Source organism: Raphanus sativus, chromosome 8, assembly GCF_000801105.2.
Source record: "Raphanus sativus cultivar WK10039 chromosome 8, ASM80110v3, whole genome shotgun sequence".
In the NCBI taxonomy this organism is placed as follows: Eukaryota; Viridiplantae; Streptophyta; class Magnoliopsida; order Brassicales; family Brassicaceae; genus Raphanus; species Raphanus sativus.
The window spans coordinates 22,629,550-22,647,980 of record NC_079518.1 but is presented as its reverse complement, the minus strand read 5'-3'; the positions used below and the strand labels follow the sequence as shown (position 1 = coordinate 22,647,980).

At 32.4% G+C, this 18,431-nt stretch overlaps 1 pseudogene; it reads right to left on the bottom strand.

Annotated features, from left to right (window-relative positions):
• Positions 1-7,089: 7,089 nt before the first annotated feature.
• Positions 7,090-7,929, bottom strand: LOC108820270 (pentatricopeptide repeat-containing protein DWY1, chloroplastic-like; annotated as a pseudogene).
• Between the last annotated feature and the right edge of the window lie 10,502 nt (positions 7,930-18,431).

Here is an 18,431-nt window from a genome sequence, read left to right as displayed (position 1 = left end):
ACCTGGTCGCTCTCTCGTAGTCACATGACGCTCGCTCTCTCTCTGCTACTCGGAGCAGATCCGTCTCTAGCAGTTGCTACTCTCTCGCAGTTACTCGGAATGGATCGCTCTCTTGTAGTCACTTTGCTCGAGATAAGCTTGCTTCTTCTTCACCCTAAAGATAAGCTCTTTACTAAATTATCACATCTTTTTTTATCACTTTCAAATTAGTTTGATTGCTCGCTTATTAACTACGCAAGAGTGGTCATTTCTTTTGGTTTGTATTGATCTAATCTTGTAATGCTTTTTTTGAACTAGAGCCGACTACAATCGTCAAGCCAAAGGTCATTGAGGTGGTCCTCATACTTTGAAAGACGAACTCAAAGTCTTTCAAAGTGGCACGAGGTTCATGGGCGAGCAACCACGAAGCATTTCACCGTCAAATCGTTGTTCGGCGAAGTCGTTACTCGACGAGGATCACCCTCTCACCGTTACTCGGCACAGCTCGATCTCTCGCGGTTACTCGGCACGGCTCGATCTCTCGCCGTTACTTGGCAATGCTCGTTCTCTCGCCATTACTCGGCACAGCTCGCTCTCTCGCCGTTACTTGGCAAAGCTCGTTCTCTCGCGGTCACTCGGCTCGCTCTCTCGCGGTCACTCGGCTCGCCCTCTCGCGGTCACTCGGATTGCCCTCTCGCGGTCACTCGGCTCGCTCTCTCGCGGTCACTCGGCTCGCTCTCTCGCGGTCACTCGGCGCATACCGCTCTCTCACTATCAGTCGTGACAATTCGTTTGTGACAGCTTGTTCATGGTGGTACGTTCATGACGATGTTTGTGGTGACTTGTCCTTGACAGCTAGTCAACTGACACTTCCATCCATAGCGACTAACTCGGGTGGTTCAGAACACTGTCCACACAGATCGTTTACGCAACTATCCCCGAGTAAGCTCCGATTGGAATCAGAAGTATGTCCATGACAGCTCGTCCGAGACAGTCCACCCACGACACTTTGTTTATGACAACCTAGCCATAACAGCCTGTTCATGACAATTTGTCTATGACATGAGTATACGATGAGTCCATTATCTTATAAACCTCTTCCTAAAGTGCGCAGAGATCAACTTCATCTCTCTCAACGAACTGGGAGGGCTTACTGTTGGACATGAGTTTTACCCCCCAACAAAGCTTATAAGATAACGGACTCAGCCCATTAAAAGGAAGGTCATTAGGAAACCCTAGACCTTATCCTTCTATAAATAAGGAGGCACTTCCTCCCTAGAAAGGATCTTCTTTTGGCCTCTCAACCATTTCATCTCTACATCTAGAGAGAAACATCACATTACATGCTTTCTTCTAAGCACTTGTAACTCATTGTTGTAGAACTACGATTGGCTTGATCCCCTTTTGGGGTACGTAGGCATTCCTTCACCGAGTCCAGCCATAATCATTTTGGATCAAACAGGTGGTTGAACCGGTAGATCTATATTTGGTTCAGATTTAATGAAATTCGTTAATTAAAAATTCGATAGAACTTGGTAAAACCCCAAAAAATCGTTTTTAACCCCACAATCTGATACTATTGATCTGATAGAAACACAAAATATCTGATAATATGTTTAATTATTTTGATTTAATTGTTCATATACTATAATATCATATAAACTTGTGATTCCTTAGACTTTGATGAAATTTTTATCATATTATTCAAATAAAATGGTAATATAAAAAAATATTGATCTAACACTATTACTTTATGTTTTGTTATTAATAACCTATCATAAGTTCGTATTTTTATTTTAAATTTTAAATTTTAATTTTATGATAAAACTTAAAATATTATTAAACACTCATAATTGTCATCTCAATTTTTTACGTATAAAATGATATAGTAAATTAGTACATAATACTTTTAAAATTTTGTATATATATTTATTTTGATCATTAAATAATATTGTAGATGGAAAATAATATTCAAAAATGTAAATGATATATGGTGTACAATATGGAGTTTTTTTGTTTGTACTGAAAACATGCATAATATTCTAATAATATATTTTGAATGTTGATATATAGGTTTGAAAATAATAATTTGATATGATAATGTTTGTTAATTTATATAGGATATATATATGTAGGTCTAATATTTAAACTTAAAATATTTATATTAGATTTAAGGTTAACATACGTAGACCTATTATTTATTAATCTATTTAGATGTATATGGAGGCCCAAAATCAGTCTTAAATGCCATTAATAATTTTATTAATCACTTGTAAAAATAAAAGTTATTTTGATAAAACTATGATTTTCATTCAAGATATATATCATGAATAATCATATTTTAATAGTATTGATGTTAGATATATATTGGACATGTTATATTTGAATTCAATGTTATTGACGTTATGGGGATTACAATCTGAAATCATATTGCAATCATATGTTTATATTTGTCATTTGAAATATCTTTGAATTCAAATTTTAGATACCATATAAAGATTGAATTATTACCTAAAAGCTGTGTTGGTAACTAAATCAGTATACAACCGATTCAAAATATATAGATATCAATTAGATTTGACTAGGATATGATCCGCGCAAGGCGCGGAGTGAAAATAAAAATAAATATTTTCACGTAGCTAATATTTAATATATATATATAATAAAATATATACATAAAAATAGAGAGATTTTAATATACAGTTATTAAAATTAACATTCCAATATTATATATAGTATGCAGGCGTAAAATATAATAAAAGTTGTAAAAAGAAAAATACAAAAATATGCATTAGAGAATGCAAATAACCTTTTATTGATGTATGAATTGGCTAATTTTTGACTAAATATTGAGTTTTAAATGTATAATCTTATATAAATATTATTTTAACATATAATTTTATTTATTAAATTACTTATAAAATATAACATCTTTATTGAAAACTATAATTTTATAACAATATTTGTTATATAAGGAAAATAATTAATTACAAAAATTCATAACCACATAGTTTCATCAATTTTTGGTTATTTTTATATTATGTAAATTGCTTTTTAAGAAGGAAAAATTGTATAATGTATTGTAGATTTATTTGTATTGAACAAAGTAGATAAAATATCAGTGAATATTTATAAATATCCATTAATTTCTGGATATCCATATTCTTTGAAATAAAGCAAATCAGAAAATTAGATATCTATAAAGATATTTGTCAAGTAAAAAATCACAAATACCGAAAAATCTATACTATTATTTATGAAGTGATTTTGCTTACTAGTCATGTCCTCCATGATTTTAGTTAATTTTGCTTATTTGTCATATTTTTATTAAGTTTAACCTAAATTATTATTTATGAAGTGATTTTACTTACTTGTCATATTCTCCATGATTTTAGTTAATTTTGCTTATTTGTCATATTTTTTTAAGTTTAACCTAAATTATCATTGATGTATTATTTGTTTTGAGCTGAGTTACTAAATCATTAATTTAAAATAATAGCCTTGATGAATATTCTATATAAATAAAAGCGAATTTTATTTTATTAATATTAATATTAATATTAAATTTATATGTTATATTAGTTTTTCTTATTTGTCATATTTTTATTAGGTTTTAGACTTTTAGATAGGTTATTAATTTATTATTAGTTTCTAACTATTCACTAATTTATTTTAATGATATAAAGTTTATATGTTATATGCTATATTAAATAATTGATTACAAAATAATATTTTAGAATCATCAAAAATAAGATAATTCTTCTATATATATTCTTTTTTTGTGCCTATCTGAAATCAATATTTTTATTATAAAAGTAAAAAAAAATTAAGATACAAAAAAAATTATTATTAAATATTAGTCAACCAAAAAATATAAATATATTTTCTAAACTATCTCTAAGATATGAGTGTTTTAAAAAAACTTAACACAATAATAAGTATATATTTTGATTAAAATTATTTGACATATATAAATATTTTGATGTTTGATTTAACTATTTAAAAACATAAATAATAATTTATTATGCTGGTTTTAGATTAATAAGACATAAAATAATAAGTATTTATAAGAAATTTATGCCCGTATGTGCGGGCAAAACACCTAGTATGATAATATTTGACTTGGGCAGCCCACCCCTAACTTGTAGAGGTGGACACATAACATATATCAGGATTTTAAAGATATCATTGATCCAATTCGATCCGGTAAAAAATAATAAATATTTTTTTCAAATATGTTAAAAGAAAAAAGAAAATTTTTAATATAAAATAATAATATTTCATTACAAATTACTTAAAAACTATATACTTTTAAAAGTTTGGTGACCAAATAATTAATTTAATGGATTAAATAACTTAAAAAATTATATATAATTTTATATATATGTAGATGCATATGTACATTACGGATCAGATGAAATATTGGATTTTTTTAAATAAGTATTTGACGAATTTTATGGATATTTTTGTCCATCCCCGCTAACTAGAACGATGGTAACTTGGCAAGTGACTTCATTTTATGGATATTTTGTCTATTGCAAAACAAATAAATCGAATTTTAAAAGAATCGGGTTAGACACTCACACTTGTTGATAAAAAAAAAAAAGTGGGTCCCACTTAACAAGATTTTTTTTTTTTTACTTAACAAGATTGCCTTCTCCTATATAAACACTTGAGCCTACAGAAATAGATTTTTATAGAAACTCTTCGCTCTCCCAAGTAAACACAACAAATCCGAATTTAGGGTTTCTTTTCCTCAAAATTTTGATTTCTTCGTTACTTCTGTTTCGATTTCGTTCTCTCCCATTCTCCGTTTCAAATCCAAAAACTAGGGTTTCTTAGCAATGGCGACAGCGAGAAGTCAGGGTCGTGATCCGCTGTTCGTGTCTTCTTCCTCCTCCTCATCAAAATCTGTTCGCGCGGCTGCGATAAGGATTAGGTTTGCGGATATCATTGTTAAGTCGAGTAGTAACAAGTCTGAGGCAATGATGAAGATCAGAAGAGAGAAGCAGCTTCAAGAAGAAAAAGCAAGAATGAAACTCAGACAAGAGGCAAGGCTTGCGGTGCTGAAGGTGGAAGAAGAAGAAGCAAGATCCGATTGTAGGTATGAAAATCCTCTGTCTGTCGAAAAAGAACTGTTGAATCTCATTGGCGGTTCCCGTCGGGCAAGAGATCGATCTTTGCTTAAACAGTTTGGGTTGGTTTTAAAACCCAATGTCGATGATGACGTTCTTGATGATCTTGACGAAGGTGAAATATTTTAAGAGTCCTAGTAGACTAGAAGAGTATCGTGACTAGTGAACAAAATATAATCTTTTGCATAGAAACAGAGTTTGGGTTGGTCTTAACGAGTGTTGATGATGATGATCTGGAGAAAGCTGAAGTCGTTTAGAGTCTAGTATCCTGAGAATCATCTTTTTTCTTATTTGTTTTCTCTGTATTCCTCTGTGATCATCGTATAGATTTGTTTTTGTTGCCTACTTCTTCTTAAAGTGGATGATCATCGTGTAAAATTGTTTGTTGGCTAATGGGGTCTTTTTTTCTCTATAAAAAGTCTTGTTTTTTTACTTGTCTTCTCTTCTTTTCTTACAGCTTTCAAAGTTGTTAAACGCATTCGGAGTTTCTTAGTCTTCTTGGTTTCATTATACATATAACAAGTAAGTTACTCATCGTCTATCTTCTGTGAACATTGGTGGTGTCTCTTACGAAGAACAAATATGTCTGAATTCGCTTTGACCATTTTTAAAATATATTATTCGGCTTCTTTCTAACAGCTTTTTGTTCATCAAATGCGTTGCAGATCTGAGGGATGACAAACTGTTCTTCATTGACCACCATGTTGCTGTACATGTTACAAGTGCTCAGATACAACACATAATTTTCTGTCAGATTGGTTTTGTTTTAACCCCATTCGTTCATGGATCCTTTTGGTAGGACAAAAGATTCAACTTTATTAAAAACATTGAACTTGTCTTTTTATCATTTACTAAAACAATACTCGTTTTTAATTCAGGAATACATATACGTGTTCATTCAGGCCAATGTTGACACAGGCAGACAGGTCAGGGCTGCTGTTAAAAAAAGACGATTGAGATGGGGTTCAATAAGCACGGTTCTGTATGAGATGAATTACTGTGACGAGTCTGATATTCCAAAGGATGATGTAGCAGTGATGCCGCTGCCATGCACTCTAATATTTGGAGTCATGACAATCAAGACGCTTTATTGATTTTCAGAGAAAACATTCTGTTACAACTTAAAGTTCACCATGTGGGGAGGAAGCAACCTAGTTACAGGGTCACAGACATGGATACAAAGCTTGGTATGGTCTATATCTTGCTTCAGAGCATTCAAACACTACTACAAGTTGGCCTTTAGAGCCTGTTTTCTGCATTTGCTGCAGTTGGCCACCAGAGCTTGTTTTCTGCAATCATCCTTTGCAATATGGCATAGATGGAGACGCAGGATCAACATCTGAGCTTGTTCTTGCTGTTTTCACCATCATGAGAATGTTATCTGCGATTCACATACACTGCAGATTGCAGAATATTTTCCCTTCACAGCTTGGGGACAAACTGTTTAGAACGGGGGAGTATTGATACGTTTTCACTTCCACAGTGATGAGGTGGCAAGTGAAGTCCTTGCTATTGCTGAAAAGTTGTTCTTGCTGCATCTGAGCCTCCATGATGTTTTTTTCACCATCATGAGAAAGTATTGCTGAACTGGCTAAGTGAAGTCCTTGCTATTGCTGAACTGGCTAAGTGAAGAGAGAAGTGAGATGGCAGTTACAAAGCTGAAGATTGGTGGAGTATAAATAGGGCTTATCGATCGTTTAGAATCTGATCAAATCAATGGGCTTGTTGAGTTTTCTCTTCAAGAAGACAGTTTTAGGGGCTTGTTCTTGATCTTGAAGGATTGATTGTTTCCATGAATTTGGTGGATTCGATGTTGTTTTTTCTTGTTAGTCAGTCATATATAGTTGATTGCTTAACATTGAGATACTCCTCTGAGCTTCCAGTTCCCATTGTGTAGACATGAGAGTGTCGTTGACAATGCTTTTCTGCCATGACCAGGCTTGTTCGTTATCATTCTTGAAATAACAAAGCACGATTTTTAACGAGGAGATAATAACAGATGTTGATATATTTGGTTGGATTGTTCGCTATCAATTAATACAAAAAAAATTCTACCAATAATCTCCACAAGAACAATTACCATCTCTTCTTAAAATGAACTCTCTATCTTCAATGCTCGACAATATCCTCCAGTTCTTCATCACTCTTATCTTCATCCAATGAGGCGTGTTTATAAGCCCAAAAGCAATAGCTAACCGTTCACTGTGATGCATCAGTGCTTTCTCTTTAGCTTCTTCATCAATATCATGAAGAACATACTTGGTCTCCGGTACATAGCCTGCCTCTCTCACTTCTTTTCCTAAAGATTTCAGCTTCACCACAGCCAATTGCTTCTATCTACAATATAGCCTTCTTCTGTCCTCCTGAAATCTCCACCATTGTGAGCTTGGGTCTCATTCTTCTTTCTGTTACTCTGCCACCATTGTGAGCTTGGGTCTCATTCTCGAAAACCCTTTTGGCATCAGTGCTTATCCTTAAGTTTTGAACTTCACCCTCACCTGCAATTACCTTTGCTCCAGAGGTGATGTTTTTTGGTGAAAGGATGGGGTTTGTCTCTCAAAGGTGATTGCTTTTGGGACAGGGAAGGAGCAGAAAGCCATCTCTTGTGGTTTATCAAGAAATACCCCACAACAAACAGCCAAACAAAAGGAACCTCTGTTTAACGATAAGCATGAGGTCCACTGTCCACAAAAAAGCAGAGGAAAGAACACGTACGAGTGACTATCTCCTCCAGCATCTTAAGATCAGTACCCAATGAAGATCCATCTTGTGATTCCAGAGATTGATGATAGAGGCCCATGGTAAGTGACTACACTGCCACGTTTCTCGTTGACAATGCTTTTCTGCCATGGCCATGCTTTCTTGTATGGGACTAAGACCATCCTTATCGGCTTGACTAAGCCCAGGCCCTTAGTCTTTTTGGGTCGAAAAATAAATCAAAATTGCTAAAGAACGGAGCAAAAAGGCCTTAAATAAGGTCTGGCCTTATTTAGTCCTTAGGCGACGTGTCACGCTCTCATTGGGAGATGCAATCGAAGTGGTTTTGTTTGTTCGGTGTGTTTTGTCTCTCTCTTCTCGTCTCTCTTTTCTCGTTTTCTCCGCAACCGAAAGAGAAATCAAAAGCGATATCGAAAACGAAATCGAGAACAAAATCGAAGATGGCGAAGACCTGATCTTGAGTCGTTTCAATCCGCCAACTCCTCCTTCGTTTTCTTTCGACATCTATCTCTTTAAACCGGAAGCCAAAGTTCAGTCGTTTCACCTCCGCTCCGTCGTCTCAACTCCGCCTCTGAAAGCCAAAGTTCAGGCCTTTCACCTCTTCCTGCGTCTTAGAAAGGTATGTCTTTTAACCTCCTTTCTGATTTCGTAATAGGATCCTAGGGTTTTCTAGATTGGATGGCAAAAAAATCGTAATGATTCCTTGGTTGTTTGAAATGATTCTATGGTTGTTACTTGACGGCTCTGCCTTCGTTTCCGTTTAATTTTGCCATTGATTATATGATTATACGGTTCTCAAGTATAGGTTGTTTAGTATACATGATTATTGATAATACGGTTTAATTCAATCTATCCGACTACCACAGGGTCCGAAAAATAGATTATTTGCTAAATACCAAGAATCTGTGCGAAAAGATGTTGAGCGTGCCTTTGGCGTTCTCCAAGCAAGATTCGCCGTGGTTAAAAATCCATCTAATCTATGGGATAAAGCAAAAATAAAAAATATTATGAAAGCATGCATCATACTCCACAATATGATTGTCGAAAATGAACGAGGTACGTATAATCTGCGTAACTATTCATAATTTATTGGAGACGAAGGAGAAGGTGCATATATCATCGGTGAGGATTCAACTCTCGGTGAGACAATTGATCCTCTGAAAAGAATTCGGGATAACCAAGCTCATCAACAATTAAAAAATGATCTGATTGAAAATATATGGGATAAATTTGGACATCTTCCAAATAACATATAATTAATAAAATTGTATGATTCCTTTTATGTATTATTATGATGTTTCGATTTTTATTGTTAAACTTTGTAATAAAATGTTTGTTTTCTTTTCTGTAATTTATCCTTTTATGTATTATTATGATGTTTCGAATTTTATTTTTAAACTTTGTAATAAAATGTTTGTTTTCTTTTCTGTAATTTATCAATTTCAATGTTAAATTTATCTTTTATATGTTTTATTATTAACTTCTCTCTTTATTTGTAATTATAAAAAAAAATCACTAAGGGACAATACAAAGTCCATCAATAATATACAATTAATCAATTGTCCTTTAACAAAGTCCCTAAACACACAACTAATAATAAAATATGCTAAGGGCTCAAATCTAAGGAACATCAATAATGATGCTCTAACTGATCGTAGAGATCAAAACATTCGCACCTAGAAAAGATCAGACAGAGAATTATAATAAGGGTAATTTTGAAATCCTACAAAACTATTAGGGGTAATTATGTCTTTGGCGGTTAAAGACATTTGAGGTTTGCCCTAGTTTTTGGGTTTGCTATATATATAAAAGACGATATGGGTGTTTCATCACAGTGTCGACGAATGTGGTTTGAAGTTTACAGATTTTAGTTTTCCTTTTTGACTCCGTTTTGTTTTTCAAATCAGGTTATGAAACTTTTGATTTTTGCTTCTTTTGATTTTTAGTGAAAGATTGTGGCGATGACGAAGAACAAATGACCTTTTATCACATGAGTGAGATTTTCATCTCGTGATTACCTTTCAAGCACTTCTGAGCCCAATTTTACTTTATTTTCTTTGTTTGAAGTCTTTTTATTTTTTTTTGGGATTGTTACTAGTTTCACAATTGATTCAAATAAATCTTCGTCTTTTAGATAATAACAATTGAAAATTTTATACTCGAATGGTATAATCTATTATGCATTTTGAATATATAGTCACGTTTTCCTACATTATGTAATCGATTTGCTATCTAATCGAAGAAAAAGGATGAGAAGCTATTAGTCCCTCCGTTTTTGCTTACATAATGTTCCTGAGAAAATTTTCTTCTCCATATTAGATGAGCCCAACCAGATCCATCCAAAATATTGTTATTTTGTTAACAATTTTCATAAATATTTAAATCTATCGGGGCTGTTTCCCCTCACTCTAGACTAACTTCGAAAATTTCAACTTGAATTTAAACGATTTATTTGGAAATATAAGTCTTGGAAATATAGACTTAGGCGTCCGGATACCCATTAGCGTTTGGATCGGATTTTTTGGATTTTCGGGTTTTTGGATTCATGCCTCTACATTCCATACTTAAATTTTCTTAGTATGGGTCGGGTTTGGATTATAACACTTTGGTTCGGTTCAAATTTGTATTGCTTGCTTCAACTCATAAAGTAACCGTATATTGTTTGGATTTGGGTTATATCGGTTTGGTTCAGATATATTCAAAATAAAAAACAAAAACTTAAAGCAAAATATAAAGAAAAACACTTAAATTAAATAAAAATTAATCTATCACACATAAAATTGATAAAATAATAATAAAATATTAGATAAGTATCAAAACAAACATCATTTGTAAATAATATATATTAACTTATATAGAGTTAACTTGTTATTTCAATTACAAATTATAAAGTATCTATTTAAAACTAATTGTACACTTGAAACATTTATAAAAAATTTAATATTTATTATTATATATCATATTATCATAAATATTGAATTTAATAATTGAAATATTTATATATATTTCAAAATATTTATATTAACTATTAGTTTTGGATTTTTCGGGTTATCCGTTCGGGTTCGGTTAATAACACTTTAGATTCATATATTTTTTATACCACTCTACAAAATCTGTTCGGGTATTTTATTTCGGGTCGGATAATGGATCAGATTTTTTGGTTCGGGTTCGGTTCGAATTTCGGACTCCAGATTTTATGCCCAGGTCTATGGAAATATACGAAGAGGAAGTTGATTCGAAAAACGTTTTTGTAAAGATCATAGAATTGAGGTATGATCTTTCGTTGAATCTTAATTTTGCTCTGTAATATAATAGGAAGAAATCCAAGAATGAGTCCCAAAATAAATGTGATTCTTCTATGCATGATGTAAATATTAATATAATATATATCACAATAATTGATTTAATATTTTATTTTTTTTATTTTAATTATTTTATAATTTATTTGTATTATTTGTTACAGATAATATTATGTTATTTTTTGTCCTTTATTATTTATATGTATGTGTTCTACAGATAACATTTTATTAGGTATGTAATGTTTAATTGGTTTAATTATTATTTGGATACATTAGAGATTTTTTCTACTTTAGTATATGTTTTTTTTTTAAAACTAATGCATATATATTATATTTTGACAACTAGAAACTAAACTATGAATCATGCATGAGACTGGTAAACCAAACTCATGCATATATAAGTTTTACAAAAACAAAAGGTAACAATTGTGAAAGTTTCACAATTAGCATTGCACAAATTTAATGGAGTTAAAGTTGGCCAAAAAAGGAATTTAGTAGGCAAAGTGGAAAAAAAAAATCAGTTTACTAAGAGAAGATGATGTAATTGGATTTTTTCATATGATTCATAAATTTAGCATTTGGCACTATTGGCGACTACTTCAATATGTAGATTTTTAATGGTTTGCGTCTTGCGGAGAATTACTATTACATGAGTTTGCCTTTACGAATTTGTTCGGTGAATAAACCATCCATCATATCTGTGGACCACCAAGAAAGCCACTACCCTGGGGAATTAGACATAAAGGTTCACTTAGGATATGAAGTATATGTATGGGAGGACCTTTGGATTCTTACGACACCTCTTAGAACATTCTTAATGGGATAAGTGAAAGAATATAGTTTAGGTGTGAAAAATAATAAAATAATATAAGAGGTAAAGTTTAGTAATAATTAGTACTAGGATAAGTGAGAAAATCTAGCCAAAATGCTTTTTGTGTAGAACCTAAAATATACATCTCTCGTCACTTATTCAATTTTTTTTCATTTTATTATAATGCTCTAAGATGCATTGAAATATACTGATAAAGATGCTCTTAGGCTGGTTTGGCCAATTGTCCTAGTTTTATATTTGAAAATGGATTTTAGTGATGGAAAATCCAAGTATTGAATCTTATATTATTGGAAAATTATGTTGCCCACAATAGATATATGTTTGGCCTTAAATCTGACTTATCGGCGTGATTTTATTTTGCTAGAACTATATAAAAAATGAACAATACATGGTTAAATCTGTATACTGGATAGCACACAGTATATTGGAAAACGATAAAGAAAATAAGGTTTTTGAGCCTAGTATAACCAAATTTTAAGTATTTGCTTGGAAAATAAATGCACCTAAGAAAATATGTTATTTTATTTGGGAAATGATAACATGATATGTGATGATCTCAGGGAATCTGATACGTCAGAATATGCGATGTGACATTTAAAAACCAAAAATGCAGAGATCCAGAAGAAATTGTTACACACTATTTTTGAAAGCCCCCAACTTTAGAAGCATAGTCTTTATCAGCAACTCCGTCGAGTCCCAACTCTTTTTCCCTATCAAACTTTTATGTCAATATGGATTATCTATTCTGGAGGAAGAATAATATCAAGGATCCAGATTTGGACAAGGATCCTTGTCCCTAGATAATCAGTATATATGGAACACCCAAAATGATAAACTATTTCATGGGATAGATAAAGATCCTTTAAAACTTGTCAGATATGCAGAAGACTAACTAATGTCAAGCTTGGTTTGACGCAAATGAGTCAATACCCTTACCTCCACAAGAGCATCCCTTTGAGGAGCAACAAATCTTAACCTTGGATAACATTTGTATTGTAGATGATTCACGGACCTCTGCATCTCAATTCAGTGGATGCAGATGAATTTGGATGGATAGCCTTGGCAAGATTCAACTCATGAAGATGCAAAACAAAAGAAGGCGAGAAACCGCTTTGCATACAGAACTGGAAGCACTGAGATGCGCTATAGAAGGTATCCATTTGATATGTCAGAACTTTGAGACATATTGCAATGATCTACTTGCAATGATAAAGGAACCTCAAGCTTGGCCCAGTTTTGCAACATAACTGATGGCGTTACATACTCTTCAGATATGTGTCTCGAACTTCAAGATTTCTTATGTACTAAAAGTGCGAAATGGAATTGCTGATTCTTTAGTTAGGTCTACATGGTCTTTTTATAGAGAGTTTTGTTATATTGGTTATTCTATTCTGGTTTGGTTATCCAGATCACCTCAAGTTTAAGTAAAAGAATAACCGTTTGTTGCAAAAGAAATGGTTGATATTTATTTTCCTTTATTGATATGTATGATATATTTTTTGTTCTAAATTCTTTTAATTGTTTCCTTTGATAAATGTTTCTTGTGGACCTTTTTATGAAATTAAATTATGTAAGATATTTACTTTCGTTTTTAAATTTTAAAATTGTTTCTTTAATAATTTTTGGTGAACTTTCCTTTTATATGAAATTAAATTATCTATTATAAATATTTTCGTTTTAAAAATTTATAGTATTTCTTTAATAATTATATTTTGAATTTGTAAAGAATATAAAGAGAAAAGGATTTAAAAAAAAGAAATTTAACAGTGGTAATTAAAAATAACATTTTTAGTTCCTTAATATCATCTTTGTAATTAATTGTCGGAAGTATTAACGTGAGTGTAACACATAAAAAATAACTTTCAAATAATATTATAGAGATAAGATCATTCACATATTACTTGTGAACAATTTCTATGAATACTACTCTATGAAACACTGACGAATTACTTTGAAAAATGAGATTACTAGTAATTTTATTTATGAAAAAGGAAAGAGATCATCATATTTTTGGTTAGGCTTGGGCTTTCGGTGTCTCGTTTAGGTATGGATCGAGAAAACAGGTGAGCATACAAGTCCCACTCAGGTTCTACGAAATTTTGATACAATATCGGTTCGGAGGTTTGGATCGGTTCAGAGGATCTTCACAAGATGCATGTAAACCCTATGTTGAAATGTCTCTGATTATAGTCTTGGTTTTTGTAACAACAAAATGGAATTAACTATTAAAACGATACTATTACAAATCTTCTAAACGATATTTAATAAGTGATTTTTCAAATTTTGCTTATATGTCTTTTCCATAAACATTTTCATTAAAAAAATCTCATAGCATAGTAACAATTATGACATGGCGTATAGTTAGCTGTGAAATGGAAAACTCTATTTAATGTTGATTTATATTTTTACTAAATATAGTAATAATAACTCATAAATAATCATTAAAAAAATATTCAAATATAATATTAAATAATATAATAATAGAAATAGTAGCAATATTTTTCAAATTTCAAAATATTTATTTAATTCTATTTTTTAATTATACAATTTCATTACTAAAAAGCTTTTCATTTTTTTGATTTTTTTTATAAAAATTAGAATTTTTAACCTTAATACCATTATTTTCTTTTGTTATCTAAAATATTTAGATATAATATTTAGTATTAATTTTTCATGATTAAAAAATTATTATATAAATATTGTTTCTTAATTTTATATAATCTATATAACATATTTTAACCAAGACAGATTCTTATCTATCTAAGATTATAATTCTAGATATATACATATCTATATTAAAAACATTGGTAAGAAAATAATAAATTTTTAAATATTAACTTAATTTATTTTTACATATAATTTCATAAAAAAATTATTGATGAATATGGTGCAGGAAAATACCTAACAACTTATCAAATCCGAAAGAAAAATACATAGTTTGAACACACCAAAACATAACAAGCTTGAATTTAAGTCTTAAACAACCAAAATGAAATGAAAAGCATAAGAAAATAGTAAAAAAGAAACAATTGCATATTGTTCAAATTCCGAACATAAAACGACAATTTTCACATAAGTCACTTACTCCAAGAGTGTTGTATCTACTTCCTCTGCAAAATGAAAATTACAAACAATGTTATTTACTTTGCATTCATATTAAGACTGGACGATTGTAGTAAGAATGTTACCCTTTGAAGCTAGTCCTCCTGTTGTGAATGCAAACAAAGTCTTTGTTGTGAATACAAATAAAGTCTCACATTAAAAGTTTAGACAAATAATTTCTAGTATATAAAGAGATGTCTAATTCTGATTAGTACGAGGCCCTTTGGGAAAGAACCCAAAACCAAATCCATGTGGGTTTTGCCTATGGGACCAAAGTGAATAATATCGTACTAGTCGGACAATGTAGAGTTAGACATGGGCTTGGAACATCCCAATAAATGGTATCAGAGCCGGAATGACGAACATCTGTAAAAACGACCAAAATACCCTTCAAGTTCGAAGAGATTCCACTTCAATGGGAAGGACGGGTGCGTAGCAGAGGCCAGTCAAAGATCCTGGAGGCTTCGGTTGTGGGAGGAGAATCCTCAAGGTGACTTAGCGATTAAGTGGTGCCGGAGACTTATATCGAAAGTCTCTCCCTAACGATGATACAATATTAGGTGGATATTCCTAATAGTGATGCAAGGATTAGGTGGTGAATGTCCTAATGGTGCAATAAGGGTTAGGTGAATAAATCCTAATAGTGTAACAAGGATTAGGTGAAGAGTCCCATTGGTGACTACGACGGTGCAAGATGCGTACCAGGTTTCGCTGGAGGTTAAACTAAGAGTTCATGTGGTACTTGGATTGAGAAGAGGTTTGTTGTGAATGCAAACAAAGTCCCACAACTGAAGTTCAGACAAATAATGTCTAGTATATAAAGAAATGTCCAACTCTGATTAGTACGAGGCCTTTTGGGTTAAAGCCCAAAACCAAATCAATGCGGGCTTTGCCAGTTGGAGTCAAAGCAGACAATATCGTACTAATCGGACCTTGTAAAGTTGGACATGGGCTTGTAAAGCCCAACACCTCCTCTTTAAGACCATCAAGAATTTGAGCATTTGTAACCACTCTTGACTCCATCTTTAAGATCTTGTTTCATCCACTGCTTTGTACACATAAAACCTCCACCATATAATGGGTTATGCAATTCCTGTTTGGTTATAGAATCCTACAACTAGTACTAAAAACACTCTCTCAATCAACTAATAATACTTACATTGTTAAAACATCCCAAACAATCTGAGATAACACATGAAATCTGGATGAGTTTGTCTTACACCATGATGGTACATCATACTCCACCGCAATCATCAACTTGTGTTTTCCACATTTTCTCTGAGGTATGTTTCCAACTCATCCCATTTCTGTCTAACCCCAATTTTGTTCAGCTTCTGCTTGTGCCTAACATTCTTTTACAGCCAACACAATCATTTACTATCTCCATTCCACTCTCTCCATTCTTTCAGTAGACTGCTCTCAATAAAACTGAGATGAATTGGTAGGTGAGATGATTGGTCATCTGGATGAAAACCATTTCCACGTCTTGCACTTGCACTGTATTTTTGGAACAAACTTCTCAAGACACTTATCAAGGACTCATGCATCTCCTTATACTTGATAGTGTCCTTCCCATATAATTTTTCAAAGCACATTATCGAAAGCTCCAAATTCTTGGATCAAAGACAGTGGCAAAAATTAACATCTTGTTCAAATTCTTGAGACCATCCCAATACTTGTCAAAAAATTTAAACATTTTTGTTGCCTTCAACTTCAACTCAGAATCGTAGCTGTTGATGAGGGCCATCAGATTTGTTGCAATGGTTACTACCTCACCATAACACCTATGCACATTAAGAGAAGTTGAAGCTGATACCACCAATGCCGAGTTGAAAATTATCATAAGAGACCGACAAAGTTTCTCAATTGCATTCCAATCCCTAAGCTAAGGAGGACAAATCCTTTCAGATCCATTCTCTAACTCACAGAAATAGTCATCGTACAACTTGTCTTCTACCTCCATCTTGTCAAATGCTTACTTTGAACTTCTGAGCTGTTATCAACTTTATATATGTTGAATTCCACCTTGTCTTGACACCCAAAGGAAATCTACCTCTTGTAAACTTATCCGAGTCAACCTAAGCTCAAAGGATATTAACCTATTTGTATGTGATTAACGTAGGAGATATCATTAAGGATAGCAGCCACATTTTGATCTATTTTCTGCCATTCCATCCCTCATAATCAAGTTTATTAGATGGGAACTACATCTCATGTGCAAGAACTCACCATCTAAGACAAGAGACTGATCAGAAACTAATCCAAAATCACTTTGAAACTTCCTTAAAGCTAAATTATTTTCAGTAGCATTATGATCCCTAACAAATATGGATAAAAAATATACAACAATTTTTTTTTGTCATCCAGTAAATTATATGGAGTATCACAAGAAAAGATAAATCAGAAATAACTAGAAAAAATTGTATATGTTTTAATCTTGTAAACCAAGTATTAATAACCTAATGGTAAGCGGTAAGTTGGGCACAACATAAAATTTTCATTGTAAGTTCGATTCTTACTAAAAACAAAGTTGTTACTGTTTGGTCAATATGGGCTTGAGTTTCAGCACATGCAATTTACATGGTAGTCTAGTAACAGACGATGTAATAATCCCAAACATCAATCCACCAAATCCTCTCGAAGAAGAACACTCTTTGTGTTGTTCAAGAACCAATTCAAATATCCATGGAGGAGAAAAATTTTGTTGCATCATGTTCAGTACACTTGTAGTGAGCACAAGAGCGATTGTGATCTCGACTACGATAAGTTACTTCAGCAAGAGTGGATATAGTTGCTGTAGAACTCAGAAGCTTGGTTTTAGCTGAAAACCTAATGCATATTGTTTAACCTCCACAAGTCTCATAATATTGAGATGTTTTACTGTTTGAATGACAAGCGAGTAGACAATATTGAGGTCAGGTAGAGGTTCCTCATAAATTATTTGAGACCAGATTGTATTGAAACGAACCTCTTATAAACTGAAGAGAAATTTGGGTATTTTGGCATCTTCATACTCTTTCCCAAGTTCGATAGAAGCCGCACGTGGACAAGTAGTGGAAGACTTGAAGATTTATTGTTCTTCCCAAAGTTTGGAAATTCGTTCGTAGTATTCAAAAACAGAATGTCCATTTTGTTTTGTAGACTGTTATTTAATCTTCCAGGAGAGGCTTACAAAAACTTTTTTTAACTGAGAATCGCCGATTCAGAGATGTATGCATCGGCAACATGAGAGACACTAGACCGAACCTGCAGATCGATTGATTTGGATCCATCCTACAATAATGGAGGTTGTATACATCCATCGAGCTAACTCCGATTAGTAAAGGCTTTTGAATGATGTCGTTGATGAAACCTATTTTTTTCTGC